The sequence below is a fragment of the Rana temporaria genome, chromosome 9 (genome assembly GCF_905171775.1).
Source record: "Rana temporaria chromosome 9, aRanTem1.1, whole genome shotgun sequence".
NCBI lineage: Eukaryota > Metazoa > Chordata > Amphibia > Anura > Ranidae > Rana > Rana temporaria.
Genome location: NC_053497.1, coordinates 14,322,656 through 14,339,238, shown reverse-complemented (window position 1 = coordinate 14,339,238; position 16,583 = coordinate 14,322,656).

The following is a 16,583-nucleotide window of genomic DNA, read 5'->3' as shown; positions in this document are numbered from 1 at the left end:
TTGGGTGTCAGACAGCCAACTAACAATACAGTATGGTGAGAATACAGTAATTTCTATGTATGCACTTTGGTTTGAGTCCAAACAGAAACCTTTTTGCCACATTGTTCCAGCCCCAATAAAAGAGGATCTTGGGCCCCTGAAACTTATAGGATACCCTTTGTTCTTCTAATGATATCCATGTCATTATTAAAGGGCTTTGGACTCTAAGGCAACTAGTGCTTTTTTGGTTTGTACTTGGATTTCTTAAGTTGGGTGTCCCCTGGTGCTTAGGGGTTCCTTGCTTTGTGGAGAACTGCTAAACCTATGCCATGAGGGTCAACCAATGATTCCCCCCCTGTGACTGTGAGGTAAAGATCTGCATCCAGAGCACCACTTCTACCTCCCCTTGCAATAAATACTTGATAGAGGTTTCAACCCTTCTCTACTCTACTTGGGGAAAAAAACAAATCTGTTAAATGCAAAAGGTTGGGCTCTGATTTGAAGAGGGGACTGATGTATAGGGGGCCTCTGGTGTATAGGGGAGCCTCTGACATGAAGGGTTGACTCTGATTTGAAGAGGGGGCTCTGAATTGATGGAAAACCTCTGATGTGCTGGAGGGCTTTGATGTAAAGGTGGGTCCTCTGACATAAAAAGGAAAAAAATTGCGCTAAAGGTCCAAAGAAGTGCTAAATGGTAGAGTCCAAGGAAGGATAATTGGAAATGGCTTCCTGGGTCCTAAGTACCAGATAAATTGAATGCTTACCAAAAATCAAGCCAATCGAGCAGTTGGCTTAAACCCAGCCCAGGTCTTTTGTTAATACACCAGTACCAACTCCTCCAATATAGATGGATCCTTAGCAGATGGGGAATTGACTCCACAAATTGCATAAAAAAATTACGAAAAAGAAGAAAAAAAAAAATAGCGTGATCCTGCCAGAACTAATGACCCTTGTGTACGATCAATAACATAAAGTGTAGGGGACACAGATACACCAACTCCACCTCCGTACGGCTCGTAGAGACGATAAATACCCCAAAAAAGATAGAGGACTAATAGTGTAGTACCATCGATAATTTATTAAAAAGGAAAGGGATACACTTACTTAAAAACACGATAAGATAGCGTGTAAAAAATGAAGCTGGCCGGCAGCAATACAAGAACTCATGTCCGGCAAACACGGTGACGTCAGCACGTACCCCCTCAGACGTGTTTCGTCATCAAAGACATTTTCAATAAGGGAAGGGTAGCGTGCTGACTCACCACAATAAAAAATACCATGCCTCATTATGGATACCAGGACATGAATGGAGACACGCCATCTTTGATAATGGCAAACCCAATGTTACAGACAGAACGCGAAATGGAAATGCCCAAACATAATCTAAACAGCAAGGATAGACAAACAAAGAAATATAGCCTCGGTCTGAGTCCCGGACATGATATTTCATCCGCCATTTAAACTATTGGCAAAAAACTAATGGAAAATATTAGGGCTGTTACTGATCAAAATTTTTGTGTTCGATTAATCGTTTTTTTTTTTTTTTTTAATCGATTAATCGACTAATTTTGATTAATTATAATGCACATACAGATCCAACTACTTTTAGCTGATCTCCTCCTTGCAGGCTGATTCCCAGTGCAGCTACCAACCACTGGAAAAATGGATAGCAGGATACAAAAAACACACAAAGGCAGCGCTCAATGGGAATAGCATTAAAACTTTTATAGTCTTCAAGTAGGTAAACAAATAAATATTGCACTGGAGATAAAATCGATGTAGCTACATAAACTGTAAAAATGGTGCGAGTAATACCAAACGGTAGCAAAAGCAGTAAAAAAAAACATGTAGCCAAGTATGATACTGGTATAAAAATGTGTACAACGATGCCACTGCTGAATCCAGATGAGGAGAGGCTAACATCAGTCCGTCGGCATGTAGATGTCCCATGAAGGGAACGATCACAACTCCCAGTGGATGGCTGTAGAATCCCAGGTTGATAGAGGGAAGTGTAACAGCCCTTGCGTGTGGCAGATAGTAAGGTCACGCCGGCATGCAGATATGAAGGCACAACAAAGGAGCCCTTCAGACGGACACGGCAAGTCCGACGGAACTCCCTGAAGGCCCGGAAGCCGGCGGAGAGGTGAGTGCCAATCAAAATAATTTTGATCGATCAAAATAATTAAAGATTAATCAATGAATTAATAGTTAATTTCCACAGCCCTAGAAAATATAGACCTCGCTCATTTATAGCGACCTCATAACCATTAGAAGGAATAGCAAATAAAAAGATTAGGCTAAAAACTAAAACGAGGACAAAGAACATATGTCCACTATCTTTGTGGTGCAATAGGTAAGTATAGAAAAAAAAAATGAAAAAACTCGAATTAAGTAAATATTACCAGCATGAACTGGCAAATAGTGTATGTGTAATTATAATTAGATAATCTGCCGAAAAAATGAACCAGTCAGGTAATAAATACCCAATAAATAATCTACACATATATAATAAAAAATAAATATATGAAAAATGTGAAATAAATAAAATTATGAATTTCTGTGACATGATGGAAAACCTTTGATGTAATGGGGGCCCCTGATGTGAAAAGGTTACTTTGATGTAAAAGGGGGAGTTTGATGTGATAGGTGAACCTCAGATGTGAAGGGGGCTTCCAATTTTAAGTTAATTTAATCAAGGCAGTTGTGTGCATTGTTCCAGGCTCAGGTTACCCATTAATAGTTAACATTTACATTTTTTATTTTTTATTTTGCCTGGCTCGAGAGTTTGCATACTTTTAAAGGGTGCTGAAAAATGGCTGAGAAACACACACACTGGGCCATTCTAACTCATGAATATGCTTTAATCTAAACCAATGTTTCTCAACTCCAGTCCTTAAGTACCCCTAACAGGTCATGTTTTCAGGCTTTCCATTATTTTTGCACAGGTAATTTGATCAGTTTCACTGCCTTAGTAATAACCACAGTCGTTTCATCTGAGGGAAATCCTGAAAACATGACCGTTTGGGGCACTTGAGGACTGGAGTTGAAAAACATTGATCTACAACATTCCATTGTAGCTCTGGCTGTATGTTTAGGGTCGTTGTCCTGCTGGAAGGTGAACCTCCTCCCCAGTCTCAAGTCTTTTTCTCTAAGGCCTCGTACAGACGACCGGACTGTTCGCTGAAATCGGTCCGCCGGACCGTTTTCAGCGGACATGTCCGGCCGAAGATTTCTGTCTGATGGTTGTACACACCATCAGACAGAAATCCCCGCGTACACGGTACGCGGGGACGTGGCCGCGCCGATGACGCGGCGACGTGCGCGGCCCTGGAAGTTCAATGCTTCCACGCATGCGTCAAAGTGATTTGACGCATGTGAGGGATGGCGGCCGCTCGGACATGTACGGTGAGTCTGTACAGACGACCGAACATGTCCGACGGACAGGATTCCAGCGGACATGTTTCTTAGCATGCTAAGAAACATTTGTCCGCCGCAAAACGGTCGGCTGGACAAATGTCCGCTGGAAACCTGTCCGCGGACCAGTTTCAGCAGACATGTTCGGTCGTCTGTACGAGGCCGAACAGGTTTTCTTCTAAACATGCAAAATTTAGAAAATTGCTGCACTCCTTGGTATCTTTATTGAAAATCACATCACAGGTATGACAGGAACATAAAAGGTAACGTGTTTGGCGCTGAAGTCAGCACTTACTCAGGCGCTGACTTTAGCGCGAAACGCGTTACCTTTTACGTTCCTGTCATACATGTGATGTAATTTTAATGCTTCAATAAAGATACCAAGGAGTGCAGCAATAATCCGGATTTTGCATGTCATTGAATCTCACAGACGAGCTGTGCAGCACCCTGGGTTCCAGTTCACAACATGTAAGTCAGTCACTCTCGTAGAGCGGAATTTCTTTCGGTTTTCTAAGATTGCCCTGTATTTGTCTCCATCCATCTTCCCACCAACTCTGACCAGCTTCCCTGTCCCTGCTGAAGAAAAGCATCTCCACAACATGATGCTGCCACCACCATGCTTCACAGTGGGGATGGTGTGTTCAGGGTGATGTGCAGTGTTAGTTTTCCACCACACATAGCGTTTTGCTTTCAGGCCAACAAGTTCAATTTTGGAGGAGGATTAAGAGCACCTTCTTCCACATGTTTGCTGTGTCCCCTCCCCCACATGGCTTTTTACAAACTGAAAACAGGACTTCTTATGTCTTTCTTTCCCCAATGTCTTTCTTCTTGTCACTCTTCCATAAAGGGCAGATTTGTGGAGAGACCACTAATAGTTGTCCTGTGGACAGATTCTCCCACCTGAGCTGTGGATCTCTGCAGCTCCTCCAGAGTTACCATGGGCCTCTTGGCTGCTTCTCTGATGAATGCTCTCCTTGCCCGGCCTGGTCAGTTTAGGTGGACGGCCATGTCTTGGTAGGTTTGCAGTTGTGCCATACTCTTTCCATTTTCGGATGATGGATTGAACAGAGCTCTGTGAGATGTTCAAAGCTGGGGGTATTTTGTTATAACCTAACCCTGCTTTATACTTCTCCACAACTTTATCCCTGACCTGTCTGTTGTGTTCCCTGGCCTTCATGATGCTGTTTGTTCACAAAGGTTCTCTAACAAACATCCGAGGGCTTCGCAGAACAGCTGTATTTATACAGAGATTAAATTACACACACAGGTGGACTCCATTTACTAATTAGGTGACTTCTGAAGGCTATTGGTTCCACTAGATTTTAGTTATGGGGTATCAGAGTAAAGGGGGCTGAATACAAATGTACCCCCCCCCCCACACTTTTCAGATATTTGTAAAAAGATTTATAAGTAATTTATAATTTTCCTTCCACTTCACAATTATGTGCCACTTTGTGTTGGTCTATCACATAAAAGGTCAATAAAATACATTTACGGTTGTTACATGACAAAATGTTGAAAATCTCAATGGGTATGAATACTTTTTCAAGGCACTGTATTTATATACATTTATATATAGAGAGCTGGGAATTTTAATTTAGTGCCTTTAACCACTTGCCGACCGCGCACTGCCGTTCTACGTCGGCAGGTCGGCTCGGCTGGGCGAGAGCACGTAGTATAACGTCCTCTCTCTCAGCCGCCACTAGGGGCCCCCGACTCCCGTGCGTGTGCCCGGCGGGCGCGATCGCCGCCGGGCACACGCGATCGCTCGGTACAGAGCGGGGACCGGGAGCTGTGTGTGTAAACATACAGCTCCCGGTCCTGTCAGCAGGGGAAATGCTGATCTTCGGTTCATACAATGTATGAACAGAAGATCAGTGTTTCCCCTAGTGAGGCCACCCCCCCCCCCCACAGTAAGAACACACCCAGGCATACTTAACCCCTTCCCCGCCCCCTAGTGTTAACCCCTTCACTGCCAGTGGCATTTTTATAGTAATCCAATGCATTTTTATAGCACTGATCGCTATAAAAATGCCAATGGTCCCAAAAATGTGTCAAAAGTGTCCGAAGTGTCTGCCATAATGTCGCAATACCGAAAAAAAATCGCTGATCGCCACCATTACTAGTAAAAAATATATATTAATAAAAATGACATAAAAATACCCCCTATTTTGTAAACGCTATAACTTTTGCGCAAACCAATCAATAAACGCTTATTGCGATTTTTTTAACGAAAAATATGTAGAAGAATACGTATCGGCCTAAACTGAGGAAAAAAATTTTTTTTTATATATTTTTGGGGGATATTTATTACAGCAAAAAGTAAAAAATATTCATTTTTTTTTTAAATTGCCGCTCTATTTTTGTTTATAGCGCAAAAAAAAAAAAAGCAGAGGTGATCAAATACCACCAAAAGAAAGCTCTATTTGTGGGAAAAAGAGGACGCCAATTTTGTTTGGGAGCCACGTCGCACGACCGCGCAATTGTCTGTTAAAGCGACGCAGTCCCGAATCGCAAAAAGTACTCTGGTCTTTGGGCAGCAATATGGTCCGGGGGGTAAGTGGTTAACATCCAATAATTTTAGGCAATTGTTTTGGTTTTAATTAAATGGTGATGGACAGCCTCAAATCAACCTGCCGACACAGAACCCCCAGAGAGGACATATCTGCACTAACACGATCAGACAGTTCCCCATCACTGGAACATGGTCCGTTCTTCGGAAATAAATGGAGTTTCCTGAAGGTTATCAGTGAGCGGTAGGGCCCATCATTAAATATCCTCGCTGTAAACGTAATGGGAACATGGCCCTGACAGAATGCTGTCAGTATATAGTAATCTGTGACCTGTCTCTACTTCCAGCCTTTCACCAGTTGAAAGATAAGATGTGCAGCAAGATATTGATCCAGCGGCTGGTAAAAATAGCCACCGTCTCTCCTCTAGGTCTTGGCAGACTTTACTCTCCGTGTCTCTGTATATTTATATGTATTATACTTTGACAGGGGGAAAATTAGTTGGCAGGCAAAAGCTCATTTTTTTTTGTTTTGTTTTGATATTAATGGCATTAAAAAGAAAAAAAAAGTGGAGATCTGCTGTAACCTTATAAAAGTCAACAGTGTAAAAAGTTGCTACTCATAAATATTGAAATTTTTTAATTAATGTCTATGCGTTCATGTAAAATTGCCTTGCTTCTTGATAAAAATGCTTAAGCTAAGCATTGTGTAGAAAGTCCCTTCCGTACTGTTTTGATTCCTGATTGTTATTAGCTCATCCCCTGGCTGGAGCCCGATTTGTGAGCATTCCTATTGTTGAGCTCAGGCAGAGCATCATTCACATGCCACGATTCCCGCAAGCTGCCTGTTCTGATACAAAAAATAGGATTTTTATAACAGCTTACCTGTAAAATCCTTTTCTTGAAGTACATCACGGGACACAGAGAAGCATAGTAATTACTATGTGGGTTATAGAGAGTACCTTCAGGTGTGGACACTGGCACGCCCTTAAGGCAAGAAGTTCCCTCCCCTATATAACCCCTCCCATACCGGGAGTGCCTCAGTTTTGTAGCAAGCAATAAGTGTCCCAAATACCCCAAAAGAGGGGCGGGTGCTCTGTGTCCCGTGATGTACTTCAAGAAAAGGATTTTACAGGTAAGCTGTTATAAAAATCCTATTTTCTTTATCGTACATCACGGGACACAGAGAAGCATAGTAATTACTATGTGGGACGTCCTAAAGCAATGCTATGAGGGGAGGGAGACCCCAAGAAATAAGCCGGGCGCCATCAGACATGAGGAATCAAACTGCAGCCTGCAGCACACTGCGCCCAAAGGCGCTCTCCTCATTCTTTCTTATGTCCAATTGATAAAACTTAGTGAAAGTATGGACAGACGACCATGTCGCGGCCTTGCAGACTTGAGCCATGGAGGCTTGATGATGCACTGCCCAGGAAGTACCCACCGCTCTAGTGGAATGTGCTTTAACCTTAAACGGGGGAACCTTTCCCCTCAAGCCATAGGCTTGAGTAATGACCTGCCGAATCCATTTGGAGATAGTGGACGCTGCCTGCCCACATCTGGGACCTTCTGGCAGGATAAACAATGTATCAGTTTTCCGGACCTGAGCAGTAGCCTTAAGATAGATCTTAACTGCTCTTAATACGTCTAGCGTATGTAAAGACTTCTCCCTTGCAGAACTAGGTTCTGAGAAAAAAGACGGGAGAACAAGATCCTGATTCAAATGAAATTTTGAAACAACTTTAGGTAGGAAAGCCGGGTGGGGCCGTAGGACCAGTCTATCCTTATGGAATATAAGGTACGGTTCCTTACAAGACAAGGCCGCCAACTCCGAAACCCTCCTGGCGGAGGTTATGGCTACCAAAAATATCACCTTCCTGGTCAGAAGGACCAAAGGAATATGAGCCAAGGGCTCAAATGGTTGTTTCTGTAAGACAGAAAGGACCAGATTCAGATCCCATGGACACAAGGGAATCTTGACTGGTGGACTAAGCCGGATCACACCTTGCAAAAAGGTTTTGATCAGGGAATGTGTAGCTAGTGGCCTTTGGAAAAAAATCGATAAGGCCGAGATCTGGCCCTTAATGGTGCTTAGGGCCAACTTCATGTCTGCCCCTAACTGCAGAAACTCCAGAATTCTGCCAATGAGATACCTCCGGGGATGCCAACCCCTGGTCTCGCACCAGGCCACATAAGATTTCCAAACTCGGTAATAGATAAGTCTGGATGCCGGTTTTCTGGCATTAATCAAAGTAGATGCCACCGCATTAGAGAGACCCCTTTTCTTTAAGATATGGGACTCAATAGCCAAACCGTCAAATTGAGAGACGGTAAGGAAGGATGGAATATTGGCCCCTGGGACAATAGGTCTGGCCGAAGCGGAAGGGACCACGGTTGCCCCACGGACATCCTTACAATGTCCGCGAACCAGGCCCTTCTGGGCCACGCTGGAGCCACCAGAATCACTGGTCTTCCTTCCGACTTTACCCTGCGAAGAAGACGGGGTAATAATTGCAGCGGAGGAACCGCATACATTAGGGAGAACTGGTCCCATGGGAACACCAGTGCATCCGTGCCGTAAGCAAGTGGATCCCTTGTCCGGGACAGAAAGTTGCCCACCCTTGCATTGAACCTTGATGCAAAGAGATCGACATCTGGTGTTCCCCACCTCTGACAAATGCTCTGGAAGATGTCGGGGTGAAGAGTCCATTCCCCTGGAAGCACCTGTTGGCGGCTTAGGTAGTCTGCTCGCCAATTGTCTATTCCCGGAATGAACACTGCAGAAATGCATGGGACATATTTCTCTGCCCAGGTCAGGATTCGATTCACCTCTCTTTGGGCTGCACGACTTCTTGTGCCCCCCTGGTGATTTATGTATGCCACGGCAGTGACATTGTCTGATTGAATCCTGACCGGAAGACCCTTCAACCTGTCTGACCAAGCTGACAGGGCTAGATAGACTGCTCGAATTTCCAGCAGATTTATGGGTAGAGACCTCTCGGAGGCTGACCATTTCCCCTGGAGAGACAAACCTCCCAGGACTGCACCCCAGCCTAGCAGACTGGCGTCCGTGGTCACAACCTGCCATGTCACGGGAACAAAGGACTTCCCCTTTAGCAGGTTCCGGGGAACCAGCCACCAACAAAGGCTCTGCCGGACTGACCGGGAGAGAGACATAGGGAGATCCAAGGCTTGAACCTTTTTGTTCCAAGCGGACAGAATGGCATGTTGAAGCTCCCTTGAGTGGAACTGCGCAAATGGGACGGCCTCGAACGAGGCTACCATCTTTCCCAGTAACCTCATACAGAGGCGAATGGGAGGCTGACGCTTTGCTTTGACTAGTTGAACTAGTTCTCTTAAAGCCTCAAACTTCCTTTGGGGCAGGAAGACCCTTTTTAGCTTTGTGTCTATGAGTAGACCCAAATATTCGAGCCTTTGCACAGGCATTAAGGCTGACTTGTCCAGGTTGAGAACCCAACCCATGGATTCCAGAAATTTTACGGTTCTGTGTATCGCTGAGTTTAGATCGGCCACTGACCGGTCTACTACCAATAGGTCGTCTAGATAGGCTACTATGGATATGCCTTGAGACCTTAGATAGGCTAACAGTGGAGCCAATACTTTCGTGAAAACACGAGGAGCGGTGGCCAGACCAAAAGGTAAGGCCACGAACTGGAAGTGGCGCTGATTTACCGCGAAGCGAAGCAGCTTCTGATGGTCGAGAAAGATAGGAACGTGCAAGTATGCGTCCTTTATATCGATGGACGCTAGTAGTTCCCCTCCTTGCAGGGAGGCCACCACTGACCTGATCGATTCCATCCGGAATGATTGGACCCTTAGGAACTTGTTTAAGGCCTTGAGGTCCAGGATGGGTCTTACATCCCCGTTTGGTTTGGGGACGGTGAAGAGATTGGAATAAAACCCCAAACCTTGTTCTTCCACTGGCAGCTCTCTAAATACCCCTTGGGATAACAGATGATCTAAGGCCAATGCTAAGGACCTTCTTTTGCCGAGGTCCTTTGGGACGTTCGAGGTTAAGAAGCGCGGCGGAGGAAATTCGCTCAACTCCAGCTTGTAGCCCCCGGAGACCGTAGAGAGGACACACTTGTCTTGGATCCTGTCTAGCCAAGCCTCCGCAAACAGCTGAAGCCTTCCCCCCACCCGGCTGAGTGGGGGAGAACCTTCATAATGCTGACTTAGTTGCTGGCTTGGCCTGTGGCTTACGGTTCCAAGGCTTTTTGGAAGCCTGAGGCTGGCCCTGTGGCTTCCCACCTGCATTGAATCGTCCAGGAGGCCGTCGGAACTGCCTGGTACCGGAAGTACTAGGGATAGGAGAGGAGGATCTCTTAAAGGAGGGGGGACCCCTAAACCTTTTCTTTACTGGCAACAGTGTACTTTTGCCACTGGAAATTTTCTGAATGTAAGCATCCAGATCTTCCCCAAACAAACGCTCTCCATGAAAGGGAAACCCCGCCAGTAATTTTTTACACGGGGCTTCAGCAGACCAGTTCTTCAGCCAGAGTAACCTGCGCATATGAACTAGCGAGAGAGTGAGACGTGAGGACTGCTGAATGGAGTCCTTAATAGCATCTATGGCAAAACATAATGCTCTGGGAAACTCAGCCAAATTCTGGGCCTGTTGTGCCGGCAATTCCTTTAAGACCCCTTTAAACTGGTCCTTCAAGGCCTGGCAAATCCCAATAGCCGCAATTGCAGGCTGGGTTATTCCTCTCGCCGAAGCAAAAGAGGTTTTTAATAAAGTCTCTAATCTCTTGTCTGTCGGATCTTTGAATACCAGAACATTGTCTACTGGACAGGTCAAAGATTTGTTTACGCAGGACACAGCTGCGTCAACCTTGGGGATGCCCCATTTTTTAGTGAATTGTTCCTCCATGGGGTATAAAACCGAAAACTTCTTAGGAGGAAGAAAATATCTATCTGGATGATCCCAATCCTTGTAGATAAGCCCTTCCAGCAGGGGGTGAACCGGGAAGGAATAATTAGCTTGAGGAGCTTTTAAGGAGCCTAAAGATGAGACTGCACTTGAAGCTGGCTCTGAAAGTGGCAACTTGAAGGCCGAACGGACCATCTCAGTGAGGGACTGGACCAACAATTTTTCGGATTGCGACGCCGAAAAGGGTTCTCCCAAAGTGGAATCCTCAGAGTCCACTACTTCCAGCTGACCTTCTGCCAGATCTCCAGAGGGTAAATCAACCTCTTCTGAGGATGCATGCCCCAAATCGAGGGACTCCTCAGAGGGAGAGGGGGACCTTGTGCGTTTTTCCCTTGAGAGAGAGGATGCAATCAAGGTCGCTAATCTCTGCTCCAGACCCCCCATAGCTGAGGCCAGAGCCTCCTGTGTCACAAAAACTGGAGCAAGTGGGACAAGGGCAGAACAGGCATCTGACAGCCCTGATGGTTCACCCTGGGCCTCCTTCAATTTTTCAGGAGAGGAAGCAGCCGCAGGAGCATGCCCGAGATCCTCTGAGCCAGATGGCGATCCCTTTGCTTTTTTGCTTCTAGTCCCTGAGCCTTTAGCCATGATAAAGCTGAGGTACTCACAATAGTTGCAACTACTTGCGAACCTATAGACCAGCACTGACGCTGCTATTTGATGGTTGGCAAGGTGCAGAGCCCACTATGCGCCTTAAGCAAATGTCACTGTCCACCACCAGTACTAAATACTGAAGTATGTGCACAAGATCTCTGTGTCCACCGTCAGCCAGAACCAGTTAGGTGGACTGGAGCATATAAGGACTAGGTGTATCACCTGACCTGCTCAGTCCTGTAATCTCAAGTGTCATAGAGAACAGCTGAGATAGACCCCCTGCGCACACGCGCGCGCCGCTGTTAGGCGTGCACCACGAGGCTACGCACGCACACGTAGCCGCACGCGCGCACATGTCGTCACACGCATCTCACGGAGCACGCCGCGCACATTCGTGCGCATCGAAGCAGCGTACAAAAAATTCATTTGTGCGCGCGCGTGCGCCTAAGACACATCAATGTCGCGCGCGCATGACGCTACGCGCTCATGCATGAGGATGGAACACCACAGCTCCATGTGAGAACCAGGTAAGCCAAGTGAAGCCAAACATTTTGGACAACTTTTTTCTGCTTTTAACCTGCACAGGAGGGGCTAACTACCTGACTAGAGATACCCCTCCTCCCCACAACACACAGGACCATATAGGAGAAGCACAGACAGTTAGCTTTAGGCAAACATAATGGCTCAAATAAAGGAAGGTTACTCCTAGGACCAAGTCCTGAAGCACCTTCACTTACCTGATCCAACGCTGCAGGACTCTGCATAACAGACAGTCCAATCTTCACCCATCACGGAGAGCAGCGTCTATAGACCTTCAGGGACCGGGGTCCATGGACAGGAACACCACACCCCTGGACCCATATCGCACCCTGTCAGTAAACTTTTGGTATTAGGAAATTGACCAAAGTACTGAATAACCAGGATCCAGCTCTCAAAGAGAAGCATTACAGGCCAAACCCCGTTCTTCTTAACCGGGGCCCGGGTACCGTCCACTTTGGCTCAGAAGCACTTTGGACGGATCCGGATTTCATGGAGGCTTTTTACATCCAATATGGATCCCTCCAGTGGAGCTCCTTGGAGCACATGTTCACTCGTGACCAACACCTTAGACACTGGCAAAAAAACTGAGGCACTCCCGGTATGGGAGGGGTTATATAGGGGAGGGAACTTCTTGCCTTAAGGGCGTGCCAGTGTCCACACCTGAAGGTACTCTCTATAACCCACATAGTAATTACTATGCTTCTCTGTGTCCCGTGATGTACGATAAAAAAATGCCACTTTATGCAATGATGTACCTCCTTAGACCCAGTCTGTCCAGACAGTATGATCACTTGCCAACTTGGTACCATCCACAGGAAGCTTAAGGCCCCTTTCACATGGGACAGATCAGTAATGATCCGCCCCGTGAACCTCCACTTGCTCAGCGGGGATCGCTCCGTTGATCCCCGCTGAGCCAGCGGATGACAGGGCGGTCCCCGCACACTGTGCAGGGACCGCCCTGTCTTCTCTCCGCTCTCCCCTATGGGGGGTTTGGATGAACTCTGTCACACTTTGGCGGGTCGGATGTCAGTGGGCATGTCACCGCAGACATCCGTGGCTACATAGAGGAGCACAGAGCGCCCGTTCAGGTTCGCCTAAAAAACTGGCAGGCGGACCTGAACGGGCCGCCCGTGTGAAAGAGCCCAAACTCTTCAATAAGACAGAATGCATGGAGGTAGCATTTAGCACAGAGGGAGAAGCAATACCATACGCTGCAAGCCTACTAGAACATATTGAGTAAACTTCTTCAAATTGGATATTCATTCTCTTTTTGTTTAAAAAAAAGTCTCACCATCCCAAAATTGTTATTCTGTCCACCAGGGGACAAAGTGAGATTAGCATTAGGCTGAGCAGAGTGGAGCAGGCTAGAAAATGCAAACTTATGCAGGTAAGCGGCTGGAGCTCCATGTGATCCAACGACATCCCACATGATGTAGGTGAGGGGCTGATCAGAGTAGAGCAGGGAAAAGGAAACTTGGCCAAGAGGCTTGACAAAGAGGTGTGAGTGCCCCGAAACACGTTGTCATGCCCCTTTGTCAAACCTCTTGACAGTTTCCTTTTCCTTGCTCTACTCTGATCAGCCTGGCTGCATTCCTGCAGAACTCGGCAGATCAGTCTCCACACATATGAAGCAGATCCCAGGGAAGAACTAACTGGATGCATAATACGATGTGCCTTGTTTTTATTTGTCACAGTGAGTGTAATAATATGTGCGTGGGAGGTAAGGTATTTCACACTGACTGTTGTATATACATTTCTGATAATGAGGACATTATTAGGCATCTTGCTAAGATAAGAGAACTACAGAATGAGGCCAGAGATATTGCTAACGATGGATCAAACCCCCTTAAGGGTTTAGGAGGTTTTGGTGACTTTTTATATGGCATAGCAACATGGTTACAGAAACTAGGCGCTTACATTGTGATGTTCATATTTATTTTATTTGTTATTTACTTGCTCATCAGGCTATGCCTCTGTGTGAGTACCCACTGTACCAACAAATGGTCCACCAGCCCTGGTGATCCCATTATTCTGAGAAAACTAGAAGAGAGCTGAACAGGATGCCGTCTCTCTGCGCCAATGTAACAGGAGTTACCAGCAATTGGCTGAATGTAACACAGAGAAAAGAATGGTGTCAAATAAATAAAAGGAGGGTGTAACGGAAGGGCCCGTGGGACCCAGAAGCTCCCCGATGCCTCTTATGTGTAGATCACCCTGTGTCTCTAATAGGGGCACAGGGTGAATGAGAACCCCACTATGGTCTGGGCTAGTCAGATTTAATTGTATATATATATATATATATATATATATATATATATATATATATATATATATATATATATATATATATATATATATATATATATATATATATTGTGTGTGTTGGCTGTAGTGTACTATAAAGCTTGCTGTGGTAATTAAGTCTGCTACTGTGATGTAAATGAATCTAGGATGGTCTAAGGATCTTTCATTGTGTTGTGCTAATTGACCCTGTATTGTGTGAAGGTCTATTGATGATAAATGTGTATTGTGAGTTAGCAGACTGTCTAAAGGTCATGTGTCTGAGACATCAGCTGAAGTTAATTAGCTCATGTAAATTATGTCAGAGCCGGAGTCAGAATGTCTGACTAAAAGATGTGTATTGAGGGGGCTCGTTAGGAACCATTGTATGATGTTGTGGGTGGAGTTGGGTCATTGTTCATTTGGACTGCAGTATCATAACTGTATATAAGAGCCCGATTTTCTCAATAAAGGGTCTATTCGTGTGGAACCTCAAACAGAGCTGTGTGTCTCGTTATTGGGGTTCGTTTGCCTGACTGTGGAGTGTCGATAGCTGTCTTGGTTTCGGTAATGGAATATCCTAAACGGCCTTAACCCTTGTCCCATTTGGGGTTCCGTTACAGAGGGAAATAACATGGACATTCACTGTGTCGTTCATTTAAAGGGGAGTTCCAGCCTTTTTTTAGGTTTATTAAAAGTCAGCAGCTACAAAATGTGTAGCTGCTGACTTTTAATAAACAGACACTTACCTGCTCCACGGTTCAGCGATGCGGCCGCCCGGAGCGTCGCTCCTTTCCCCCCTCTCCGCCGGTGCCTCCATTCACTCATGGGCACTCGGCCGTGGCAGTTTTTGGCTTCACGGCCAGGCACGCAGTTCACATGCGCAAGCGGCGCTGTGCTCCCTGAGTGGACAGGCGATCTCCTGGGATCTGTCACATGTCCCAGGAGAACGCCTAGAGGGAGGGGCTACCTAAGGCGAGAGGAGGAGTCACAAGGAGGTCCCTGGGTGGAAGGAGGAAGTTGGACAGGAAATCCCACTCCTACCGAAGCCCCCCCCCCCCCCAAAAAAAAATTACATGTGGCATGTAAGGAGTGAGGAGTGCTTAAAGCGGAAGTTCCAATTTTGGGTGGAACTCCACTTTAAGCACAAGAGACTCCATTTTGTTTACGCTGTTGAAATGTGTTCTGTAACCTTCACCTAACACACAGACACATCTGTTGCTAGAAGCTCTCTCTCTACTCCCCCTTTTAATAATATATTCCTATTTGTTAGCTTTTAATAACATATTTCTATTTGTTCGTTTTTAATAACATCTCACAACACCCCATTCTTGTATGTATGTATAAAATAACACGTAATAATACATTTTGGCACTGAACAGACATTTTACACACAGTGATTGCGTCCTGTGTATCTGTTCCTGCAGCTGCAGTATTAACTTCTGTATTTCGAGTTCCAATCAGAAATAATTCCATAACATATACAATATTAATAAATCTACACTTAGATGCTGGCGCCCTCTTTCTTCTTCTGTTTCTAAGCCAAGATACTTAATTATTCAGCGTCAAGGAAGTATCCCAGATGTTCCATATAGCAATACATTTTGCCAACGTGTATCACAATTTAGCCATTAAGATTTTCCATATGCCTCACCTCTTTAAAGGGGTTGTAAAGTTGTTATTATTATTATTTATTTTAAATAACAAACATGTTATACTTACCTTCACTGTGCAGCTCGTTTTGCACAGAGTTGTCCCGAACCTGGTCTTCTGGGGTTCCTCGGCGGCTGTCTCGGCTCCCCCCCGCAAGGATTCAACACCTTAACGCGAGCATGGTGTTGAGTTCCTGCGGGCACGCTCCCGTGATACAGCCAGCGGCTATTGCCGCTCACTGTATCACTCGGCCCCGCCCCCGGCGCGCCGCGTCATTGGATGTGATTGACAGCAGCGCGAGCCTATGGTCTCTTCCCCAGCTCTGATGGAATGGGGCTATACCATGACTCCCCAAGGATCCAGGACTGGAAACCTCCAAGAAGCCCTGCTCTCCTCCAAGGTGGAGGGAGGAGCAGGAATGCAGAAGCCTGTCTCGTGTCCTTGCTCTCCTTTTCACAGAACTCCTGAGCCTCCCCTCCTCCCTAGCTTATTTAGGGTCTCTAAACATCCTCCTTGACGGAGGAGGAACCTTTAAAGGGGGCCTACCCTACCCTCTACCTGCCTACATACCCCAGGCTATGCAGCCATTCCGGTTAACCAGAGGACAACGGTCTGAAGGACTGTTTTCATCAGTCAAAACCGATCGTGTGTGGGCCCCAT